The 26,304-nt window shown below is 36.3% G+C and overlaps 1 protein-coding gene across 3 annotated transcripts in view; it reads right to left on the bottom strand.

Moving 5' to 3' along the window:
- LOC142985072 (uncharacterized) overlaps window positions 1–26,073 on the bottom strand; it is an 82,291-nt gene extending 56,218 nt beyond the window's left edge. For 2 of the 3 annotated variants that reach the window (XM_076132995.1, XM_076132997.1), the window contains exon 1: window positions 24,925–26,073. The gene's annotated coding sequence lies outside the window, so the exon portion shown is untranslated. The remainder of the gene's footprint in view (window positions 1–24,924) is intronic. The other variant, XM_076132996.1, reaches the window with a different exon arrangement.
- Window positions 26,074–26,304: the final 231 nt, after the last annotated feature.

Below are 26,304 nucleotides of genomic sequence, written 5' to 3'. Positions count from 1 at the left end.
GCTCAAATAGCACTACGCGGTCACCCATCTATATGATGACCGCGCCAACGGTTGCTTAACCCACAGATCGTTTATCGACCAGTGAGCGCAACTGGCTATTAGTATAGAAGTACTAGCTGACCCGCGCAACTTCGCTTGCGTCACATAAGAGAATCATAATTTTCCCCGTTTTTGTAACATTTTTCACTGGTACTCTGCTCCTATTAGTAGTAGCGTGATGATATATAGCCTATAACCTTCCTCGACAAATGGGCTATCTAACACTGAAAGATTTTTTCAAATCGGACCAGTAGTTCCTGAGATTAGCGCGTTCAAACAAACAAACAAACAAACTCTTCGGCTTTATAATATTAGTATAGATATAGATATTTTGGATAGATAAATGGCAAACATCGCAGTACCCGTGTTGTTCACTCGGTCCACACAAAAACTAACCACGTCACATGTTTTTCTCAATTAATTGACACACGTCATTTATAATCTTGTATTACGCATATTTGTGAATTAGACACATAATAATATTTGTTTACCGAGTTTTAGAAATCCTACAAAATTTATAAATGCTTAAGTTTATCGTCGTTAATGTGGGATGAAAGTCTGTTACTCTTTCACGCAAATACTACTGAACCAATTACGACGAAATTTGGTATGTAGGTAGTTGAAGACCCAGAATAACAAATCATCATCATCATTGGCCTGTGACCATCTATTGCAGATGATTCAGGTGGCGTCAGAATAACAAATAGACTACTTTTTCCCCCGGAGTTCACGGAGATCGGGAGTTATGGAAAGGTTTCCACGCGGACGAAGTTACGGGCGGCCTCTAGTCTATACTAATATTATAAAGCTGAAGAGTTTGTTTGTTTGAACGCGCTAATCTCAGGAACTACTGGTCCGATTTGAAATATTCTTTTAGCGTTACATAGTCCATTTATCGAGGAAGGCTACAGGCTTATAACATCACGCTACCATCAATAGGAGCAGAGTACCAGATTTCTTTTTTTACAAAAACGGGGAAAACTGCCCCATTCTCTCTCATGTGACGCAAACGAAGTTGCGCGGGTCAGCTAGTATTTAATATGATAGATCTTTTAAAACTCTACTGGGTATGTATCCTCTATACAGAATCGGGGTTTACCCCTTCTTTTTTTTTAATTATCGCATCCCGAAGATGTAGGCAGAGGTGTATAAAATTCGCAAACGTTCCGTGATTAACAATGTTGGTCCGATGTAATAGGAGGCAAGCTTATAGCTACCGGGTATAATGTAATGTCCTCCTAGCCGATATACGGCTACGGCGGTCAGTTTCATTGAAACTGGCCATCTGTGCAGGACTTTGTTTATAGTGTCCAAGTGTGTGCACAATACACAGGTACACTCTCTATTCCATCACTCTCATAGTTTGGTGGGACGGATAACCGACACGACCAGTGAGAGGTCAGGCGCAAGACCGACGGCTTTACGTGCTCTCCGAGGCACGGACCGTTCGGTACCGGGTATAACTACTACGAATATGTATGACTACTACACTATTAATAAATATATGAATTAAAAAGAGCCTTATAGCACTTTTCTCGATCTGGTAACGAATCTGATTAGCAGTCGTTACCCTGATAAGAGCAACAGATGCATTATCGCCGTTAGACTAACAAGTTAGGCGAGTATAAAATTGTTAATAGTTTAAGGTAAATTGTAAAAGTACAATAAATAAATAAATAGTCAGGCTAATCGAAGGTATGGACAGAGGTGTATGAAATACACATTTCCCTATCTCCCATGTTTGTATAATGTACTCACCCTAAGCAAAAGTTTCCGCATTCCAACAATCACGCAGTTATCTTCATAAGAGACCGCAAAATGTTTATTTATCGAAAAACTTTCCTCATCATATCAATATCCGTTCAGCCGTTTCGGAGATTAACCCCAGACAAGCAGACAAACATTGACTGATAATAATTATTTTGCAGTTTACTTTCAAGTATTAAATATAACGATTTCCTTGAAATAACCGTAATATTAGCGAACGGCACGTGTAACCTAATCGGATAAGAGGTGGATCAAAATCGATTTGTACGAGTTTTTACTGAAAATAGAAAAAATAAATAATTCTAATCTTTCGAAATGGTGAAAGATTTTAAAAATTATTCTTGGTTGATAGTTTCTTATGTTACTTCAAAATCTGCAATATAAATGAGAAATACTAAATCGATAGGTATAAGATGGTCACCCACCCACAGAAAGAACTCGGCAAGCGTAGCTTAACCTCAGAGATCGATCCGCGTGGCTGTTTTTAACTAAGCCAGCTCATTTCATTATCCACGAATCCTACTAATCCACTAATATTATAAATGTGAAAGTTTGTGAGTATGTATGTATGGATGTTTGTTACTCTTTCACGCAAATACTCCTGAATCGATTACGATTAAACTTGGTACATAGGTAGCTGAAGATCCGGGAAAATGACGCATTCCCATGGGAAAATTCAGGTGGCGAACGAAGTCGCGGGTATAAGCTAGTAGACTATATATTGAACAAGGACTGACTAAATCCAGTACTACAATACGTAGTAACAAAACAAAACCTTGGATGATCACAATTCAGCCGCACCCTCCCTCAATGGCTTTACGGACTCAAGGTTGATGATGTCAGTACTTTATTGCTTATTGTAACACAGTTGGGATACTTTGCTAATACTGATGTTTTATAAAATAAGTATTTTTGGACAACTCACACACGGTCATCTGATTCCAAAAGCAGAGCTTGTACTATGGTAACCAGACAAGTGATAAACTTACTTATATACTCGTAAATACATAGGGTACTTATATAATAAATTAACACGCAGGCTCAACAAATACTCGTGCTCATCACACAAATATTTGTCCCGGGTAAGACTCGAACCCACCACACGCGGCGCTACGGTTATTGCGGCGAGATGACTTTAACCACTGCGCCAAACGTGCATTTACTGGACAACAACCAGGGGCGACCTTTCTTGAGTCATTTTTTTTTTCGTATATTAAACGCCCAGTTTGAATGCCAGTATGCGGTCACCCATCTAAAAAATTAACCGCGTCAATGGTTGCTTAACCCACAGATAGTTTACCGACCGGTGAGCGTAACTGGCTATGAGCTCCTTATTGAAACTGTACGTAACTTAAAATAACCTCCAGTACCAAAAAAAACGAAAAAAACATGATAGATTTTTTTTTGTAAATGTATTTTTAAACGTCCTATTCTTTAAAAAAATGTTATTAAAACTTATTTTTGCTGCAATCGGGAATCGAATCTAACTACAGATATATCAAACCGTAAGTTTCTCGGAACAAGCGGTGTTAACTCGGCAACTTATACTTCTTAGTAAGTCTTGCGTAAGCTCACAAAAAGGCATGACTTGCTTTAACCAAATGTCATACAGAATTACAGACATTTGTATGTTTGTACAATGTAGAAATATTTTGGCGGAGAGTTCTCTAAGGTTAAGCTTCGCTTGCCGAGGTTGTTCTGTAGATGGGTGACCATATTATACATAATAACATCGTATCCTCCTTGTTTCGGAAGGCACGTTCAATTGTGGGTCCCGGCTGTAATTTTCAAAGAGCTTTTACAGTCGTTAACAGTAGTCAGATGCTTGAAAGTTTGACAATCAGTCTTACCGAAGGGTATCGTGTTATAACCCAGGTAACTATGTTGTGGAGGTCAGATAGACAGTCGCTGCATGTAAAATACTGGTATTCACGATTCACTCACGAGCTCACTGAAAGAAACCTAATGAACCGTGTACTCATTTGTGATTCTTGAAGCCAAAGAGATTTTATTACAAGTTCATACATACTATAATGCGAAAATACTTTTTCCCGACCTAATATACATTCTCACAAACTTTCACATTTATAATATTAGTAGGATAGGAAGTGCTTACTATTTGAGTAGGCGTCTTGAACTACTTCAGTTAACATCAGAATGTCGTGGGAGTATCGCAAGTATGTTCGCGTTATACCGCGCCTAGATTCTTATAGCTAACTAGCTGACCCGCGCAACTTCACTTGCGTCACATAAGAGAGAATGAGTCAAAATTTTCCCCGTTTTTGTAACATTTTTTACTGGTGCTCTGTTCCTATTGGCCGTCGCGTAATGATATATAGCCTATAGCCTTCCTCGATAAATGAGCTATCTAACACTGAAAGATTTTTTCAAATCGGACCAGTAGTTCCTGAGATTAGCGCGTTCAAACAAATAAACAAACAAACTCTTCAGCTTTATAATATTAGTATAGATTAAATTTAGCGTGAGACAATATCTTGAGAGCAAGTGTAAAGTTAGTACAATATACACACATAATATAATACCTGTTTTACCGAAAGCCGTATGGCATAAGTTGGCATCTCCCACGCAAATGGTCGCAGGTTCGAACCCGAGGCAACACACCAATGACTTTTCGAAGTTATGTGTGTATTAGAAATAATTATCATTGTTCCAAGGAAAACCTCGTGATGCAACCTTGCATGCCTAAGAGTTGTTTGAAACAGTTCTTGAAGGTATGCAAAGTCCCTAACCCGCACTTGGCCAGCGTGGTGGACTCAAGGCCTAACCCCTCCTAATTTATTAAATTTACTAGCTGACCCGCGCAACTCCGCTTGCGTCACATAAGAGAGAATAGGTCAAGTATTTCCCCGTTTTTGAAACATTTTTAAACGCTACTCTGCTCCTATTGGTCGTAGCGTGATGATATATAGCCTATAGCCTTCCTCTATATATGGACTATCTAACACTGAAAGAATTTTTCAAATCGGACCACTAGTTCCGAGATTAGCGCGTTCAAACAAACAAACAATCAAACAAACAAACTCTTCAGCTTTATAATATTAGTATAGATTATACTTAAAGGTGTAAGTAATGGTATATGAAATACACCAACATTTTGCTATCAACAGTTATAGTCCCATGAAATAGGAAGCCAGCCTATTGCCACATTGTCTTTGAGACTGACTGACACAGTGATCTATCAACGCACAGCCCTAACCACTGGACGGATCGGACTGATATTTGGCATGCAGATATTTGTTATAACTTAGGCTTTTGCTAAAATGGATTTTGATTAATTCTACCCCCAAGGGGATAAAATAGAAAATCAAAATTTGTATGAAAATTCTGTCCTAAGTCACAAACCACGCGGACGAAGTCGCGGGCAATATACATTAGAAAAACCCTATAATATTTTGTCCAACCCGGTAATTGTACTCATGATCAGCAATCGGATACACTACCGACCATGCCACAGAATGATCTGTATTTGAGTGTGTTAAAACATATTTTAGATTTTTGGACCAAACATATCTGATCTATTATCTAGTTATTATAATGACTAGATACTAGATACTATAGATACTATTACCAGAATGCTGGCCTTTACTTAGGTCAAAGAATTAGCATTGCCATCCAACGTGGCAATGCTGCCAGCATTCTGGGTACGTTACCAGTCGACGATGGTGAGGAGAAATTCTACGACGCGTGACGCACTCCTTTTGTATGCATATTTTATATTGTAAATATATTGTGTAATTGTACATATTTTGCTTTTTGTTAATTATTTCTAGTTTAGTTTAGTTTAATGTTAAAAGTTATTTATAGTTTAGTTTTAAAATAATTATTATATATAGTTTTAATCATTATTGTAGATATTGTAAAATGTTATTATAATATAATAATATATACTACTACTATATACTAATCAGATACTGGAGGTAATTAAGAATTAAATAGAAATCTTTGACACGTAGAATAAGTACATATCTTCTGCAAAATTCCACTGCAACAGCTGAAACCTCGTATCTACACTAGTATTTACTACAGTCAAGCAAAGCCATACATCTACACTAGTCCACAGCATGAGTCGACACATCTCAGATAGGAAAGCGTGGATGACTTGCACTTACATATCCGCGTTCATCACTCACTGAGAGAGCTTTCTTCATCATTATTACCGTTTTTGAATCATATTCTGATTATTTTCTGAACATTTTCGCGAAGTTTTTAAGTATTTACATCTATACTAATGTTATAAAGCTGAAGAGTTTGTTTGAACGCGCTAATCTCAGGAATTATGGGTCCGATTTGAAATATCTTTCAGTGTTAGATAGCCCATATATCGAGGAAGACTAAAAGCTACATATCATCACGCTACGAACAACAAAAAATGTTACAAAAACGGGCAAAATTTTGACCCATTCTCGCTTATGTGATGCAAGCGAAGTTGCGCACGTCAGCTAGTATATAAGTAAAACCACAGTTCGCTATTAACAATGTTAGTCTCATGTAATAGGGAGCGAGTCAATTGCCATATTCCAGGCACCTTAATAAACTCCGGCTACTCTGAAGATGAGATGAAGACCAAAAGTACTTTGCCCAACCTGGGAACAGTACGAACCCGAGACCAGTTCTCTCATACTTAGTGAGACCGCGCCACAAAGGCAGTCAGCTATACCTTGTACATTGACGTGTTTAATAGTTAATCGGCCACCCATCTATTTCCTATCCGAGCTGTACATAACTTGCCTACCGTACTTGCTTTACTTATAGTTTTATTACACCGTATCTAAGTCAACATCGTGCAATACAAAATAGTGAAAGTTGAAACTAAAACAAAACTTATAAATATCTGTGTTACTGCACTTTGCAGGTAAGAATAGTGATGCGAATACGGTTTCGGCTTTTAGAGATAGAGTTTCGGCCTAAAATTAAGTTTCGGCTGTTTTTTTAACTTCTGGCTAAACTTGTAGTTCACGCGTGTTCACGTAGGTCATTAATAACCATCAATAGTTAGGTCTTTAAAATACAGAATGTCACCTTGCAAAGAAAGAAGAAGAAGGCTCATTCGAGTAATATGAAGTCAGCTTATGTCGAAAACAAAGCAACAGGACCTACCCCCGGTTTCTGAAGTACATTTAGCGGTAGTTTATCTATTCAATAGCGTTTAAACTTTTATAAAAAACGCTATGGAATAGATAAACTACCGTTAAATGCCTCAGAAACCGGAGGTTAGTAATACCTTATTTGCAAATGAAGGTGACATTCTATTTTATCTAAAGACTTAACTATTGATGGTTATTAATGACCTACCTGAACACGCGCGGTAGTTTATCTATTTAATAGCGTTTTTATATGAGTTTAAACGTTATTGAATAGATAAACTACCGCTAAATGTACTCAGAAACCGGGCATTAGACTCTCAATTATTGTTTGCCGAAACCCGTCGCCATTACCCAACACTCAAGAGAAATACAAGTAAAACTATTTTGTAAACGTCTCGCTCAAACTAAATCTGTTGGTTTTGAATTGTGTAAAGAATCTTGTACCGTGAACGAAATGAATCGATAGGCCGACGGTTTCGTTGAGGTTATTGTACAAGTATAGCCTTCTGGCTTTACTCGCTTCTAAGTAAAATCTTAGTAGTAAGTAGGTATTTTATATGCGAAAGTGTGGAAGGATGAATGCATGTATGTATGTTACTGTTTTACTAAGAAAACTACGTGACGAATATGGATAAAATTTTGTACACAGATAGTTTATATCTTAAATTAACACATATGAAATGAAATGATTTACATAGTGAAATTACAGAATATTAAATTACCAATATATACTTAACTAGCCCTTAACCGTGACTACGTTCGCGTGGACTTTATTTCTATGCCCTTAACTGTGCCTCCATCCGCGTGGACTATAATCCTATATCCTTTATGTTGTTCTGGTATATAAGCTACAATACTGACAAATTTTCATTGAAATTCGTTCAGTAGTTTTAGCAGAATTGAGTAATAAACATCCATCAGAACATCCAAAATTAAGATTTTTGGATCAAAATATTTAATTTTTTTCTACAAACATACAAACAATTTTCTGGTACAATCATCTTAAGAAATCGATAGGCCGATTGATAATGTCAAAATAATTAGAAACGCCAAATTCTGTAACCTTGTAACTGTACTTCGAAAGTTTCGCCATGGTTATTAATGGGATTTACAAGTTATAGTTTCACTATTTTAACTGTTTTGTCCCACTGCTGGGCTACGAAAATAGAGTTCAAAAACCTCCAGAAGATAGATGCAATTTAGGGTTCTTATTCTTCTTATCGTATGGCTAGTGGTCAACCTAGTGTCAAAGTTCTTCAAGCCGCCCGAAGCCCGCCTTTGATGTGGCTTAACGACTGTTATCTTAATCGACAACAACCGGGACCGACTTTTTACGTGCCCTCCGAAGCACGGAGACGCCCAGTTCAAATACCACTATGCGGTCATCCATCTATGGAATGACCGCGCCAACGGTTGCTTCACCCACATATCGTTTACCGACCGGTGAGTGCAACTGGCTATGGGCACCTCCAACACTAAGAAATCAACTCAACGTGTGGGAACCAAACCTACGACCTCCCGACGCAATGGTATCGGCGTGACGACCTTAACTATTGCACTGGAAGCAGTCACATCTATCTACATACTAGAGCCTATATTTGCATTAAATCAACAACGAAATCATCACATCAACGCTCACCCATTATTTTCCAAACCTCCGAAACATAACCGTCGTCAGCTTAGCCTTTTTTCCAAACTATGTTGGAGTCGGCTTCCAATCTCACCGGATGCAGCTGAATACCAGTATTTTACATGGACCGACTGCCTATCAGACCTCCACAACCCAGTTACCTGGGTACCCTTCGGTAAGACTGCTTGTCAGACTTTCAAGCTTCTGACTACTGTTAACGACTGTCAAAGATCTTCGAAAATTACAGCCGGGACCCAGAATTCTACGTGCATTTCGAAACACGTTAAAACTCGATATGGACAAGACGGTCACCCATCCACAGACCAACCTCGGCAAGAGTCGCTTAACCTCAGAGATCGATCCGCGCGGCTGTTGTTAACTAAGCCACGAGCTCCTCACTAAAGAAAACCAAATTTCAAATATCCATTGAACATTATTAATAAGTTTAAACCGCTCGTGATACAAGTCCGGTTATTTTTGTAACTTAATAGACATAACGGGCATACATTATATCTATTTTTAGACTCACGTGGCAACAAACGTGACGGCAAGCGGCGACTGGCGAGATTTTAAAAATGAAGGTCTTTTTGCTTTTTGTATGAATTTTTGAGACGTGGTCATTTAATTTTGGATTTTTAGTCTCACTTGGACTCTCATACAACGTTTTTACAACTTTATAAGGCACAAAACTGAATACAAATCTACATCTACTTAAATATTTATTCGCCTATCTATCTGTCGTATGGTTAGTGGTCAACCTAATGTCAAAGTTGTTCAAGCCGATAGGCCTTTGACATGACTTAACGACTGTTATCTTAGTAGACAACGACCAGGACCGAATTTTTACGTGCCCTCCGAAGCACGGAGACGTCCTGTTCAAATACCACTATGCGGTCAACCATCTTTAGAATGACCGTCGCCAACGGTTGCTTAACCCACAGATCGTTTATCGAGCGGTGAGCGCAACTGGCTATGAGCGCCTCATTGGTTGAGTGATTCCTATTCATAGGACGTTTACTCGGAAACTGGGTAACAATTTGACAGCAATATTTCATAATTTTTATTATATTAGAAAATTAATCTATAACTTAGAAAAGTGAACAGGTCTTACTGTCTCTGCTCATTGTATCATTAAATATCTTAATCTATACTAATATTATAAAGCTGAAGAGTTTGTTTGTTTGTTTGAACGCGCTAATCTCAGGAACTACTGGTCCGATTGGAAATTCTTTCAGTGTTAGATAGCCCATTTATCGAGGAAGACTATATGCTATATATCATCACGCAACGACCAATAGCCGCAGAGTACCAGTAAAAAATGTGACAAAAACGGGGAAAATTTTCCCTTCATAGCAAAATGTACAACAAGCAAAATGAGCACGGCACTTAAAATGTACAAATCGCACAATGTGCAAATAGCAAAAAGAGCAAATCGCATAATGTACAATACGCATAATGTGCAATACTTAAAATGAACACTATACGCAAAACGAGCAAAAAGCAAAATGTACATAATACTGTTAGGGCATGTTTACAAGACCGACACGTGGAGATTTTTTTCTTTGATCGTTAGTATCCTAAAACAAATTTTAAATGTGACTATGAGGTTGCGCAAATCAATGCCTTCCAAACAGTATTTCCGGACGGTAATCTTTCTGGTTGTTACCATCATTATAATGCAGCTATACACAAAAAAGCTAAAGGCGAATTTGACCAAAGAGGAAAGGATGGTGGTGCGCAAGTCCTCAATTTTACCATTATTGCCGGCAAATATGATTCCTGAGGCGTGGTATGAAATCCTTGAATCATCGCCAAATACCAACGCAATGAGAGCCTTTAGACTCTACTTCGAACGGACGTGGTATCCCAAGTTTAACCCAAAGATTCTAAGCTGTGCCAACCAACGACACCGAACAACTAATCCTGTTGAAGGTTGGCACAGGCGTTTGAATGCCAAAATTCCGAAAAAGATAAGTTTAATGTTTTTCATTTATAAATTAAAAAAAGAAGCTAAGTTCAGTGATAATAAAATTAAAAAAGGCATATTTGAGCTGGCAATGAAAAATAGGAGAAAAGCAGACATCGTCTTTGATAAAAAGTATAAAAAAATACTAAACAGTTTGCATATTAAAAGTATTTATATAAATAAACTTATATTGAATGTGAAGTTGTTTTATTACAATGCTATATGAATCCAACAAACCCCAAACTAAGAAACGGCAATAAGTGGTTAGTGTGAACGAAGGCGACTATGTACATTTTGCTTTTTGCTCGTTTTGCGTATAGTGTTCATTTTAAGTATTGCACATTATGCGTATTGTACATTATGCGATTTGTACATTTTAAGTGCCGTGCTCATTTTTCTTGTTGTACATTTTGCTATGAAGGGAAAATTTTAACCCATTCTCTCTTATGTGACGCAAGCGAAATTGCGCGGGTCAGCTAGTTTTTAATATAATTTTCGTTCATAATATATACAAATCTCATGCATAATAGTAGAGAAGGTCCAGCCCTAATATATGCAACTGTGTCGTTATAGTATTAAAATAAAAAACAAACAGTTAATTAAATCTTTTGATTCTTTCTAAAACGCGCGCTATGGAATTTAACCACACACACATTTAACGGTAGTTTATCTATTCAATAGCGTTAAAACTCATATAAAAAAACGCAATTGAATAGATAAACTACCGCTAAATGTACTCAGAAACCGGGGGTAAGAAATGCTCTTGTGTCGCGGGGACTTTTACAAACATACAAACAACGTACACAAAGTACAACCAGACCCGAAACAATTATTTGTGGATCGCACAATTAGTTGTTCCGTGTGGGAATCGAACCCACGACCTCCCGACGCAATGGTAGCGGTATTTTATGTGTGTATGTATGTACAATCATAATATTATCTCATCTTCAAGTAAATCATTCAAACTAGCGTAATGAGGTAAACGGTATCACTCAAATACTTAGTTACTGTAAAGAGAAATATTTAACATGTCATGGCCGATCTTGCTAGACGATGCAGAGGCGGGGACTTACATCACAATTGAAAAATGTACTAAACACTGCATTTTTAAAGATTTCAAGTCATTTTCCAGGCTTTGGACTACTGAAGAAGGCTGCTAGGATATAACTTTTGGCCCCGGTACAGTCAGCTCCAAAAGTAACTGGACAACTTCATATTTTCAAAACCTATGTGTTACGTAACTTTAATAAATAAGTGATCAAAATCAGGTAGAATGAGTTAGAATGAAACATTTCAATCAATGGCAAATGTTTTTTCCATGGAATAATATGCACACTTCAATATATAGAGTTTCAAAACATTGAGTACGATCAGTTTCTTTTGGACTGTACCACCATTTTCTTCTCTTCTTTTGACAGCATCTCTTATATGTAAAAAAATATCGCCAAATGTGTTGTTAAGCGCAAAGCCCAAGAACGGCTCAACTGATTCGACTTGTTTTTGTAAAATTGTCTTTCAGACACGGGAAAAGTATAAAGTTGTTATATAGAAAAACGTTAAAACAATGCAAAGAAAATTATATAATATTTAATGGACACATTTCTTGAGGGCATGCAAAGTCCTCAACGCGCATTTGCCCAGCGTGGTGGACTCAAGGCCTAACCCCTCCCTCATTTAGGAGAAGATCCTTGCCCAGCAGTGGGACAGTAACGGGTTAAAAAATAATCTCTTGTAGTCTTCTGAAGATAAAAAAGAATCACGAGAATTGTATTGCACAAATAAAAATCACTTGTAGTTGTATCGAAACATAGCTTGAATCCATCGCTCCATTCATATTCTGTTTGTCGTGTATTGATAGCTAAGCTTTTACGAATATAACTGGGAAATACTCGGGTATTTCGTGTGAAAATCTGTGTAGCTGTCTGTATGAAAATCTGTTATTTTTGAGTTATTTTTCTGTAAAAATGTCGACTTTTATTTGATAGATATCTTACTTAGGGCCAGTTTTACAGTTAAAAAGGGTCAAATAGTTTATTTGCTGGATAAAGTGACAGCTAAAATTGAAAACAATTGTAAAAATTCGCCAGGTAAGCTATCTAATACGATTATCCGAAAGTGTACCGGGAAATATTATAATGTAAAATATTGGTTAATTAGATGAATACGTTAGTAGTAGTGAAGAATAACGCCAAAACAACTAAACAGATATTGATGAAATTTTGTAAACAGATAGTTTATAACCTGCATTAACATAAAGTATACTTTTTATCCCTAGAAACCGGGAGGAAAGTGTAGAAAGCCGCGAGCAGAAAATAGTGTAATATAAGTATTTAAATAACTAGATTCGTTTTAAACAGTAATTATATAAAAAATCGTCTACAACATAAACACATAAACCTTCCTCTGGAATCTTGAACTTGTAATAAAATCTTTTCCCTACAAAAAAAGATCGATATTTGGGTACCTCACGAGCTCACTGAAAGAAACCTAATGAACCGCGTACTCACTTGTGATTCTTGAAGCTAAAGAGATTTTATTACAAGTTCATACATACTATAATGCGAAAAGACTTTTTCCCCGACCTAATATTATCAAAATCTTTTGAGTAGCAAGACTTTCGTATTTTTAATATTAGTATGGATGTTAACACTTTTTTGCGCTTCAATAGTTAAAATTACATCGATCAAAAGTCACCTGCTGGTAAAAATTGAGAATGCTCAACAAAAAGTTACTGACTAACTTTTTTTACGTACAAAAACTTAAAGTTTTTTATCAGTGAAAGTTGAAAATTCGATATAGTTTCCTTTTAAATGTTTTAACGTTTATTTTAAGTGTAAAAAATGGATTTTACTTCTTGAAAAAATTACTGATTTAGCGAAGCGCGGGTGTATTTCATACACCTTTGCCTAAATCTTCGACTATACCTTATACTTTTATTATATTATATACCTTTCTTCCAACTATGTTGAAGTCGTCTTCCAGTCTCACCGGATGGAGCTGACTACAAGTATTGTACATAGAGCGACTGTCTATCTGACCTCCACAACACAGTTACCTGGATTATAACACGATACCCTTCGGTAAGACTGGTTGTCAGACTTTCAAGCTTCTGATTACTGTTAACGACTGTAAAAAATCTTCGTAAATGACAGCCAGGACCCATAATTTAACGTGCCTTCCAATACGCGGAGGATCTCGATATGTATAAGATGTTCACCCATCCACAGAACAACCGCGCGGCTGATGTTAACTAAGACACAAGATCCTCCTGACTACTAATTGAAATAACTGACAAATAAATAAAAAGGCATGTTTTTCTTTTATTTTCTTTATGCTTCGTCAAAGTCCAAGTCAAATATGGTCTTTTCATAAACTTTAACAAGTATTTGAAATCGTCAAAATATTATCTACCACCGTTTCGGAAAAGCTGTTGCTCGTGGGAACAAACGGCAAGAAACTCACGGCTTGCTCTTTTTAAATGTCAATATTTCCAAATTAATAACAATGTCATAATGAGTCATATCAAATTAAATGCTATGCAGAACGGTTCATATAAAAAGGCATAGCGGCCATTGCTAAAACAGGCCCTTATTTATCTAAACTTCTAAAGTACAGTACCGTACGTGAAAGTAGTACCTGCGCAGATTCGTCGCGATCACCTTGAGGGAGACCTTGCAGTACCTCTCACTAACAACTTAAACTAACATCCATCCATACTAATATTATAAATGCGAAAGTAACTCTGTCTGTCTGTCTGTCTGTCTGCTACTCAATCACGCCTAAACTACTGAACCAATTTGCATGAAATTTGGTATTGAGATAGTTTGATACCCGAGAAAGGACATAGGCTACTTTTTACTTCGGGAAAATGATGCATTTCCCGGGAAAATTCAGGTTTCGCCACCGAAGTCGCGAATAATCAACATTATAATGACATTGAATAAACAAAAATCCGTTGTCATGGCAACAGTTTTAATGGCGGATATGCTTTAGCGCGAGTTATATGAGATATAAATAATTTTGGGAATATTTTTTGTGAAAAAAAGCATATTTTGTTGTTAAGGAATAATTAAGCTTTGTATTAGTAATAAAAATCATTCACGCGAGCGGAGCCGTACGGGTCAGCTAGTACTTAATATTATAAATGCGAAAGTAACTCTGTCTGTCTGTCTGCTACTCAATCACGCCTAAACTACTGAACCAATTTGCATGAAATTTGGTATGGTGATATTTTGATACCCGAGAAAGGACATAGGCTATATGTATATCATCACGCAACGACCAAAAGGAGCAGAGTACCAGTATTTAATGTTACAAAAACGGGGAAAAAATTCACCCATTCTCTCTTATTCTTACGCACGCGAAGTTGCGCGGGTCAGCTAGTTATTTATAAGTCATTCTAATTCTTTGGTTTTTATCTACCCCTAAAGAAAAAGGCATGATTTTATGTATGTACTAGGTTCGTCCGCGTGGTTTGTGACTTAGGACAGAATTTCATACAAACTTTCATCCCCTATTTTATCTCTTTGGAGGTAGCATTGATTAAAATCCCTTCTTAGCGGGTTAGTGGTCAACCTAGTGTCAAAGTTGTTCAAGCCGCCCGAAGGCCTTTGACGTGGCTTAACGACTGTTATCTTAACAGAAAACAACCGGGACCGACTTTTTACGTGCCCTCAGAAGTACGGAGACGCCCACTTCAAATACCACTAAGCGGTCACCAATCTATAGAATGATTTCGCCAAGGTTTGCTTAACCCGCAGATCGTTTACCGACCGGTGAGCGCAACTTGCTATGGGCTATTTTAAACTCAAAAACATTACTTTATCCTGCCAACTAAAAAGTCGTTAAAAACATGGGACATTAAACTCAGCCTACCCCATTAGCAATAGCTGTCTTAAGTATCTAATTAAAATATTTCAAGCCCAACTCATACGCTGCAAGCCGATCTTCTATCCTTGTCTAACATGTGAGGTATTGTATGTAGCTGTCTCTTTTTAACACACATTGTTCGTAGAATGCACTTGTTTATATAAGACATAGTTTAAAGGTCAGGTTGCTCGGAGGCAAATTTTAACGAGAAGCAAGGAGTAAGAATTTGATGGTTTTGTTTTGGATAAGTTTCGGTTAAGTTAACTGTAGGATAGTTTACTAGTGCCCGGTTTCTGGACACATTTAGTGGTAGTTTATCTATTAAAACTGTAATTGTTATATGAACTTAAACGGTATTGAATCGTTCGAAGATATGTGTGTATTAGAAATAATGATCACTCGCTCTAACGGCGAAGAAAAACATCGTGATGAATGCCTAAAATACATTTTTATTGAGGGCATGCAAAGTCCCCAATTCGCACTTCGCCAGTGTGGTGGACTCAAGGCCTGACCCCCTTCCTCGTTTGGGAGGAGACCCTTGCCCAGTATTGGGATAGTAATGGGTTAAAAAAAGGTTTGCTTAACCCACAGATCGTTTACCGACCGGTGAGCGCAACTGGCTAAGAAACCATCAACAGACATATAAGTTCCATTTTTATTGAATTATAGTAAGTGCCCTGTTTCGTATTTTTTCGCGTTTCACACAATATAATATTCAAAATTCTCATTATTAGTCCTACTTTTGGTTTATAATTATTCTCTTGTACTATGGGGTGTTTGAAACACGCCACGTCATCACGCAATGCGGGCGAAATTATGATCAGATAGACGCCATTTTGTTAATTAAAATAGACATAAAATTATAATTTCTAGTTACTATAATTTCGAATCCTACCCGGGACGAATATTTGTGTGATGAGCAGCAGTATCTGTTCTGAGCCTGGTTGCTAATTAATTATCTATATAACATAAGTATGTATTTAGAAGTATATAAGTATGTTTATCAGTTATTTGGTTACCATAGTATAAACTCTGCATAGTTTGGAATAAAATAGCCGTGAGTGAGGTGTCCCTTACTTGCAATTATTTATAGGTACTTACTTTAAATCTACAAATTCTTTTAAGTATTTAATAATATAGAAAAAATTATCAATTGACATTTTATGACACTCTTTCCGGCGATCCTGTATGAAAAAAAGTATTGTTTGTTACTCAATCACGCCAAAACAACTGGGCAGATTTTGATATAATTTGGTACACAGATAGTTTATAACCTATATTAACAAATAGGACATTAAGATAAAGACATGTCTTATACGGACATTAATATATAGGCTTAGAAATCTATTTGCACGGTTGAAGTCGCGAACAAAACTTAAAAAACACCATGTTATTATTAAATAAACTATATTTAACTGTATAAACTAGGTGGTCAGAAATCCGCCATTTTGTTGCCACTGACGTCATAATTACATAGATAGCTATAGTCAGGTAGGTATAGACTCTGAACCAATGAGACGCGTTCATAGCCAGTTTTAGTCACCCGTTCGCGATCAGTGGTATCTACTGAATTAATTGTAGGTTCAAATTCTAGTTGATATTTAAAATGGTTTCTTAATATGTCTAGTTTCCTTTTTATTTTTATTTTTTTTAGCCCAGTGTTTTAAGTGGTCACCTCGCCGCAACAACTGCAGCGCCGCGTGTGGTGGGTTGGAATCCCACCCGGGACAAATCTTTGTGTGATGAGCACGAGAATTTGTTCTGAGCCTGGATGTTAATGTATATATATAAGTATGTATTTAGAAGTATATAAGTATGTATATCAGTTATTTGGTTACCATAGTACAAGCTCTGCTTAGTTTGGGATCAAATGACCTTGTGTAAGTTGTCCAATAATATTTATTTAAACTTTATAATATACAGAGCTGTATAAAGGCGGACTTAATGCCAGGGGCATTTTTTCCCAGTCTACCTTAGAGTGATGCAGAGATTGTTGTGAACCCCCTTAATTTTTTTTTATTATATTTTTGTTAACCCAAGGCAACACACCAATGACTTTTCGAAGTTATGTGTGTATTAGAAATAATTGTCACATGCTCCAACGGTGAAGGAAAACATCGTGAGGAAACCTTGCATGCCTAAAATTTGTTTAATACATTTATTGAGGGCATGCAAAGTCCCCAACCCGCATTTGGCCAGCGTGGTGGACTCAAGGCCTAACCCCTCCCTCATTACGGGAGGAGACCCTTGCCCAGCAGTGGGACAGTAATGGGTATAATTTATTTATTTTTATTTATATATATTTGTTCTTATAGCGGCAACATAAATACATCATTTGTGAAAATTTCAACTATCTAGCTATCACGGTTTATGAGATACAGCCTGGAGACAGACGAACAGACAGACCGGACGGTTTCGTTTTTACCTCTTAGATACGGAACTCTAAAAATGCAAAAATCGTTTGAAAGCAATAACAAATGATTTTTCGAAGTTATGAGTAAAAAACTGTCTCTTGCTTCAACGGTGAAGGAAAACATCGTGAGGAAATGCATGTTTGAGTTTTCTAAACAGTTAAAGGAATGCCAAAGTTGGTATAGCTCGCAAGAATGGCTAGTAAACAGTGTATTGGACTCAAGATTTAACCTCTCTCATTCTCAACTCTCGTCTGGGAAAGGATAAGACGAAATATGGAGAGCTGATTGCCAACCTTCACTAGTTGGAGAGGCAGAAGAATTCTGTGAACAATTCGTTCTCAGCATTTAAGGATTCATATTTTTCTACTATTATTTGTAAGTAATGGATGTACGTTTTGGTACTATTTTATGCAAAAACTATGTAATGGGTTTAATGAGAAGCAGCACATGATGGTTTATAATCTGGTCTCAACGAATAGGATACTTTTTATTCCCGAAAATCTTTCTATGCAGACGAAGTAGCCATACTTATTACTGGTTGTTCATTAGGTGACAAACCATTGGCATACAGCCGATACAAAAAATAATAACCGAATAACACATACACAAAACGTAGGAAAAATAATTTGTGCAATTTTTGTTTAACAATATTTTGCTTTTGTTTACAATCGACCGAGGGGACTGGAAGTTCAGGGGAGGGGCTTTTGCTCAGCAGTGGGACATAGAAACAGGCTAATTAGAGAGAAAAAATAAATACATTTTTCTGATCCCGGTTTTTAAAGAATATTTTTGTGTTTAATGTGTATTATTACCGTAAATCTATTATTTTCTATGACTTTTTTAGTTATCGTTATTTAATTATACAAATTTGTGAATTTATTTCTAATGTGTATGGCGTGAGTGCTGCGCGCTGAAAATAAACTTATTTCGTTCGTCTTTCTTTTCGAAGTTATTCATACTTTAGTTGCGCTTTATTACTCAAAATATTCCGCTCGCTACTTCAAATACTAAACACTAAATAGTCATGGGACATCCAGGATTGATTATAATTATTTGTTCATACAACTTCTATAAAAAGACCACGTTTTTGGCCAGTATTCGTTACACCGCGTGACGTGCTTGGTCCAAAGATTTCCTTCCTTGGCAACGGAAAATATACACTATTACGCTCGTAAATATAATTATTAATTATATTATTATGTAGGTATGTACATAATCACTCCATCTATACTGATATAATAAAGCTGAAGAGTTTGTTTGTTTGTTTGTTTGAACGCGCTAATCTCAGAAACTACTGGTCCGATTTGAAAAATTATTTCAGTGTTAGATAGTCCATTTATTCAACAAGGCTATAGGCTATATATTATTACGCTACGACCGAAAAGAGCAGAGTTCCAGTGAAAAATGATACAAAAACGGGGAAAATTTTGACCCATAATCTTATGTGACGCAAGCGAAGTTGCGCGAGTCAGCTAGTTGTGTATGCAGCGGTGATAGCCGAGTGGTTTAAGTTGGTACCACGCAGGTGGTAGCCGGTTCGAGCCCGAGGCAACATACTAATGACTTTTCCAAATTATCTGTGTATTAGAAATAATGATCACTTGTTAAAACAGTGAAAGAAAACATCGTGATGCAACCTGCCTGAAAACAATTCTTACAAGTATGCAAAGTCCCCAACCCGCAGTTAGGCAGTGTGATGGACTTAAAGCCTAACCCCTCTCATTACGGGAGGAGACCCTTGCCCAGCAGTGGGACATAATTGTGTTAAATTTACTTACCTATGTATAAAGTTAAATAGTATACTCTACTAAAACTTCAGAGCTTCAAACCACAAGCTATTGATATTACTTATTTCCTCATACCTAAGAAATATGAGTAAATAATAGTAGTAGTTTATCAACAGGTCATAGTTACTGACATGAATCATTGGGACTTAAATAGGAGTATTTTAAACTAATATTGTAAAGCGGTAAATATTCAGAAACTATGGAAGGTACATAGGCTTATATCAACATGACAGTTTACGATTATAAACATGCAAGTTTGTGAGGACTTTAGCTCTTTCTTCGCACCAAAAATCATCATCATGACTTAGCCTTTCTTCCAAACTATGTTGGAGTCGGCTTCCACTCTCACCGGATGCAGCTGAATACCAGTGTTTTACATAGAACGACTGCCTATCTGACTTCCGCAACACAGTTTAGAATTATAACACGATACCCTTCGGTAAGACTGGTTGTCAGACTTTCAAGCTTCTAACTACAGTAAACCGTCTAAGATCTTTGTAAATGACAGCCTGAATCCACAATTTAACACGTGCCTTCCGAAACACGGAGGAATCCCATATGTAAAAGATGTCACCTATCCACAGAACAACCTCGGCAAGCATAGCGTAACCTCTGCTGTTGTCAACTAAGCCACGAGTTCTTTTTAAGAGATCTTCAAATGCGTGATTCAAACAGGAGTTATTGACAGCAATGGCAGTCAATTTATAAGATCATACGTCACATCCTGTCTGGATTACGTGTCAAATCGCTGCTGACTGTTATGGCCGCTGTAACGTAAACATGACTGAACATAATATACATACATACTAGTAATATTATAAATGTGAAGGTTTGTGAAGATGGTTTAAGGATTTGTTACTGATTTACGCAAAAACTGTCGAACGGATTTGGATGAAATTCGGTACAGAGATAGTTTATAACCTGGATTTACATCGAGGATATTTTTTATAGCGGGATGTCTTTTCACGAGGAAGAAGTTGCGGGCAGATGCTCGTTTTCGAAAGATTGTAAGGATGGATGTTAATTACTCTTTCACGCAAAATCTACAGAACGGATTTTGACCAAATTCGGTACATAGATAGTTTATAACCTGGATTAACACATATGATACTTCTTACCCCGGGAAATATATTCACGCGGCTGAAGCAGCGGGCTAGATCTACCAGTGTATCGATCATATTTTACTTAAAAGTTAAGCCTACAATTAGAGACCCAATTTAGCGTGAAGAGACCTTATAGTTTGAAGTAAAGTATAGCTGACCAATTTTACAAAAATCTTATTATATTTGAGCCCGTAGCCAGTTGCGCTCACCGTTCGGTAAACGATCTATGGGTTAAGCAAACCTTGGCGAGGTCATTCAATAGATGGCTGACCGCATAGTGGTATTTAAACCGGGCGTCTCCGTGCTTTGGAGGGGACGTAAAAAGTCGGTCCCGGTTGTAGTCTATTAAGATAACAGTCGTTAAGCCACGTCAAATGCCTTCGGGCGGCTTGAACAACTTTGACACTAGATTGACGACACGAAGAAGAAGAAGAAGATTATATTTCACCCAAAAACCAAGCGTCTTAGGTCCGCTAGTTCAAAATACTTGAAAGCATAGATATTTTTAAAACCGTGACATAAAAATAGGTACTGTGTGATAACTTTGAATGTTCAACAATAATAAAGATTATGTATTTTGATCTTCTCTTAACCTTTTCAAAGACATTTTAATTTTTAAATGATTATGTACTTTCTTTCACTCCACTATCTATACTAATCTTTATATATGTATATAATTCTTCTGTAAGTGTGTATGTCACTGAACTTCTCTTAAACGACTGGACCGATTTTGATGAAATTTTTTGTGTGTGTTCAAGGGGATCTGAGAATGGTTTAGATTCACAATTATGTCCGCTGGACAATGTTTTTTTATTTAATTTTTATGGCAAAACAACGTTTGCCGGGTCAGCTAGTTATATATATAATTCTTCTGTAAGTGTGTATGTCACTGAACTTCTCTTAAACGACTGGACCGATTTTGATGAAATTTTTTGTGTGCGTTCAAGGGGATCTGAGAATGGTTTAGATTATTAAAAAAAGTTAAAATTTTCAAATTAAAGACGTGTAGACAGGACAACGTCTGTCGGGTCCGCTAGTAATACATTAATCTGATGAGTTTGTTTAAACGCGCTAAACTCAGGAACTACCGGATCGAATTAAAATATTGTTTTTGTATCAAATAGTTAGTCTACTTATTAACGAAGACTTTATACTATATAACATCACGCTGTGACAAAAAGGAGCAGAGCAATAATAAGAAATGTTGTGAAAACGGGAAATTTACTATTTAAATCTTTAGGTACCTACAAGTCGCCCGACGCATCTGTCTGTTTGCGATTAACTCAAATTCTATTGAATGGTTTTTAATGCAGTTTTCAACAGTCGATAGAGCAATTCCCGAGGAAGGTTTAAGTGTATAATTTGTTAAAGTTTTGTGTAAAATTACTTTTTAAATTGAGCGACGCCGGGACGGGCCGTTTTTGATATTAAAAAGGCGAAAGTCTGTCTGTCTGTAACGATCTGACAAATAAACTAAAAAACTGATTTCTATGAGATAGTTTAACCATATTAGCATAAAGGGCTACTTTAACCAACTTCAAAAATAGAGGAAGTTCTCTATTCGTCTGTATATTTATTTTTGCAAATACTTTTATTGAATAAACTGATTTTAATAATTGTTTCTTTATAACTGGTCCTTCCTACGTGATCCCATTTAAATTTGACGAGTAGTTTTCGAAATATACTCGCCCCCTATTACATGGGACTAACATTGTTAACTACGAAACGGCGTATTCTTTCTTCTTATCGTATGGTTAGTGGTCAACCTAGTGTCAAAGTTGTTCAAGCCGCCCGAAGGCCTTTGAAGTGCCTTAACGACTGTTATCTTAATTAACAACCACCGGGACCGACTTTTTACGTGCCCTCCGAAACACGGAGACGCCCTGTTCAAATACCACTATGCGGTCACCCATCTATGGAATGATCGCGCCAATGTTTGCTTAACTCACAGATCGTTTACCGACCGGTGATCGCTACTGGCTACGGGCGCCTCGCGTATTACCCCTCTGCCTATCCTATAGGGTACAACAGGCGCGATATTATGTACCCAGTGTAAAGATTATTTGTTTTTCTAAACACTATTTATATTACTGATAAAACGATGATTAAACATAGACAATCATTATTATTTTTATGACCAAAGAAGTTGAATCATTGTAGTGTTATTTTTATCATTGTTTTATAGTTTCTTAAAACTTTTGGGGTATTTACAATTTGTTTAGAATGATAGTAATTATTAATCACTAGCTGACCCGCGCAACTTCGCTTGCGTCATATAAGAGAGAATGGGTCATATTTGCCCCGATATTTATATTATAAATGCTACCTAGAATCAAATTAACTTTTAATTGATTTGTAAGGAATATCAATTCATCTATCTATATTCCCTACATAAAGTAAAAATTTACAAATTATGAAGTATCATCCTTCAAAATCTTGAAAAGCAATACTTTTTAATAACAATAAAATCCCTAACAAAGCAATTATAGCATAGTTTTGCAAACACAAAAGTAAATTGTATCCAAAAGACTAAAATATCTTTCAATTATTAAACTAGCTATATTAAATAATAGCAAAGGAATAAAACATAATTCCTAGAATATAAAAAAATATGACATAGTCTAACCTATATTTTTATAACCATATAAGCATGTCTACTTATTAATGACCATTTTAAATAATATCATATCAATTTAAATAAACTCTAAAATTTCTAAGTTATATCTTATATATTATTATTAAAGAAATATCTTAATACAAATTTTTCTATTTAGAAATATTGTGCAACTGATCTATATTGCTATATCTAGGTAGATACCTACTTATATTCAGATAGGTAGGTAACCTATCTTTATTCAAACACAATAATGTTCTTTCATAACACATTCAGAAAGTATTTAAACCAATAATACCAAAAATAAGGAACTTTACATTTTATCCGGAGATCCATTCCCTATTCCGGACGACTTCCCAGTTAGTTCAACCAATATATTTTCAAATAGACCCATGTTTCTAATTTCTTATTTAATAGAAACAATAAGTAATATATTAATTACTGTTTATTTAAGTTTACAATAATAAAAAAGTAATCTAATTATATTTAATAAGCAAGGAAGACTTGGCTGAATAAACTTTGTATCAAAGTCCACCATTTTCTATTGACATAGTCTATGCATAAAAAAGTTGACCCAAATTGCCACAGATGGCATGATGGAAAATTACCATGGTTAGTTATAGTTTTAATTGGAAATTTACTTTGTAATTATTAGATTATAATAAATAATGATAAGAATCTTATTAAGTTAGTACTATTATTATTTTTCTTTGTGACTGCAAGCATTATTTATTTAAATAATATTTATGTAAGTTAATATTATTTATTTTTTTATACTTAGTAACTATTTAGCTAAAAATAATTTAGGTATTTTTAATTAAGTTTCTTTAAATATTAAAGGAATATTAAATGTTATTTTTATTGTTATTTATCATATCTAGTTTTCTGTGTCATTATAATTTAAATATTTATTTTTAGCATATTTATTTATTCTTGTAGTTTCAGCTATTAGTAGACATACTAATTAGAATTAATATATTTAAATAGAACAAGTGTGTAGATAAAATTAGAATCTAATTTTAAAACTGGGTGTAATTATAATTTCAATGCCTTCAATAGTGATAAAAATAATTTATGATAATTAAAAAAAAAATGACTTCAAAAATGACTTAACAACTGGCTGTAATCATTCCACATTTTTTTTTAAACCATTTTGATTTAAATGTCAGATTTAACATACCAGAGGTCACATTTTTTGTTAATTTTGCTCAAGGTGAAGTGCTATTTATAACTCAAAACCGTAGCTTTATTCTTATTTATAGGTTTTAATAGGACTACATTTTAACTTCTTCAAGGCCCTACAAATAATTTATTTTTAAATTCATCAGACACAACAAGAAGTTATCTTAAAAATATTTTACAACTCTATGATAATGTATCTGGCCACTTGTATGGTAGAAAACTTTTTGGTTGACATAAAATCAGAGAAGAAAAGAGTTATTGTGTGATGTTTCCTGTCGTGATTGTAGTTCATTGAAGTTGATTGTCAACAGTAGACAGTGTTTAGGTTATGCGAGGGGTGCAGGGCTGCCGTCAGTGTGTCGTCCGGTGTCTAGTGACCTTATGCACCGACGGGCCGGGGGCTGAGCCCTGCGAGGCCGTTCTAGAAAGGTCTGCGAGCAGTACTTACGAGCGAGCGATCAGCTATGTCGCGAGACCAGCCGCTAGACCAGCGCGCCTGCTGCAGCATCCAACGTACAATAACACTAGACGACGTGCACTTTCACAATCGGAATGCACCAGACACAAGTATCAACCAACAAAACACAAAACTAACACAAACACAAACATTTTTCATAGGATCGTATCACAGAAGTCAACGCTCGCACTCGCTCCGTGTTCCTCACCACTAACCCATATTCGGCCACTATATTACTGTGTAATCAACGGAATTATTACCAATTTACGGCACCGCGCTCGACGTCCGTTCGCCGCCGAGAAAATACTTATAAAATATTTTTCGAAAGCGCATAGACGCGCGGCGGACCTTTCGAAAATGTATAAAATACGATAGCGCGCTAAATAGGAAAATCGATAAGGCCGTTGGAACGCCGCCGAACCGAAACTAGAATAATAATTTATCAAAAAATGTAATAAAAACGACATTATTTTCTTGTGACGGTTCCGAGCTGTCAGAATTTTCTATGTACAATACGATCCATTTGCGCGGTGCACCCGGCTGCTCCGCCGAAGGGCTCTCCGCGAGTCGTTTCCATTCGGCCGGTTAGTAGTCGCGTGCGAGCGAATCTCGACCTTAACGCCAGTGCCACTTACGACTTTCCTACATTGCGCTAATCGCGAAAAATACGAAACAGACTCGAATTTGTTTGTAAAACTTACGACGAGTAGTAATCAGTGGATTGGAAAATTCCAAATAATAAACGGCGAGCGGGCGCGCGGTGTCCGTAGAAAGAAACGCGAGACACTGTTTTCGAAACAACATTGGCTCGACGTCATTTTTGGCGTATTTTGAGTTGGATGGACGTGAACGGGAAAACTCGAAAGCGTTCGGTTCGTGCGAACGAGAAGGAATATGTATTGATACAAACAAAACTAATCTTTATTGCGTCCGATATTCATACATTATAGTTTGATATTTGTGTAATATTATGTGAAAGTGAGTGAAGCCGTACTATTTTGAAGTTTTTTTTCTATAATACGTAGATAGGCTAGAGAAGAGAACGGCTGTTTTTCTATGTAAAACTGCGCTAGTGTGGGTGACTTCCCGTGCGTGTAGTTATCGTATGGATGAAAAGTTATGTTTGTGTGTTTTGTATTACACATAAATAAAAATTGTATAGCGAGTGAGGCGGCCCATGGAATCAATAATCTAAAAAATAATTTTTATATTTTTGAACGTTCGAGCTGGATGGCGTATGGGTGTGTTATGAAATTTTGATGTGTTTTTCAGCTATGCAGTTTTGTAGATGTGTGCGTATTGCATAGTTTGTACATAATAGTGATTAGGTAAGCATTTCGTGTACCGTAGGTTCATTGTAACAGTCTATTG

Source organism: Anticarsia gemmatalis, chromosome 29, assembly GCF_050436995.1.
Source record: "Anticarsia gemmatalis isolate Benzon Research Colony breed Stoneville strain chromosome 29, ilAntGemm2 primary, whole genome shotgun sequence".
Classification (NCBI taxonomy): Eukaryota; Metazoa; Arthropoda; class Insecta; order Lepidoptera; family Erebidae; genus Anticarsia; species Anticarsia gemmatalis.
Note: the sequence above shows the minus strand (reverse complement) of the source record. Positions and strands in the feature narration are given on the sequence as shown.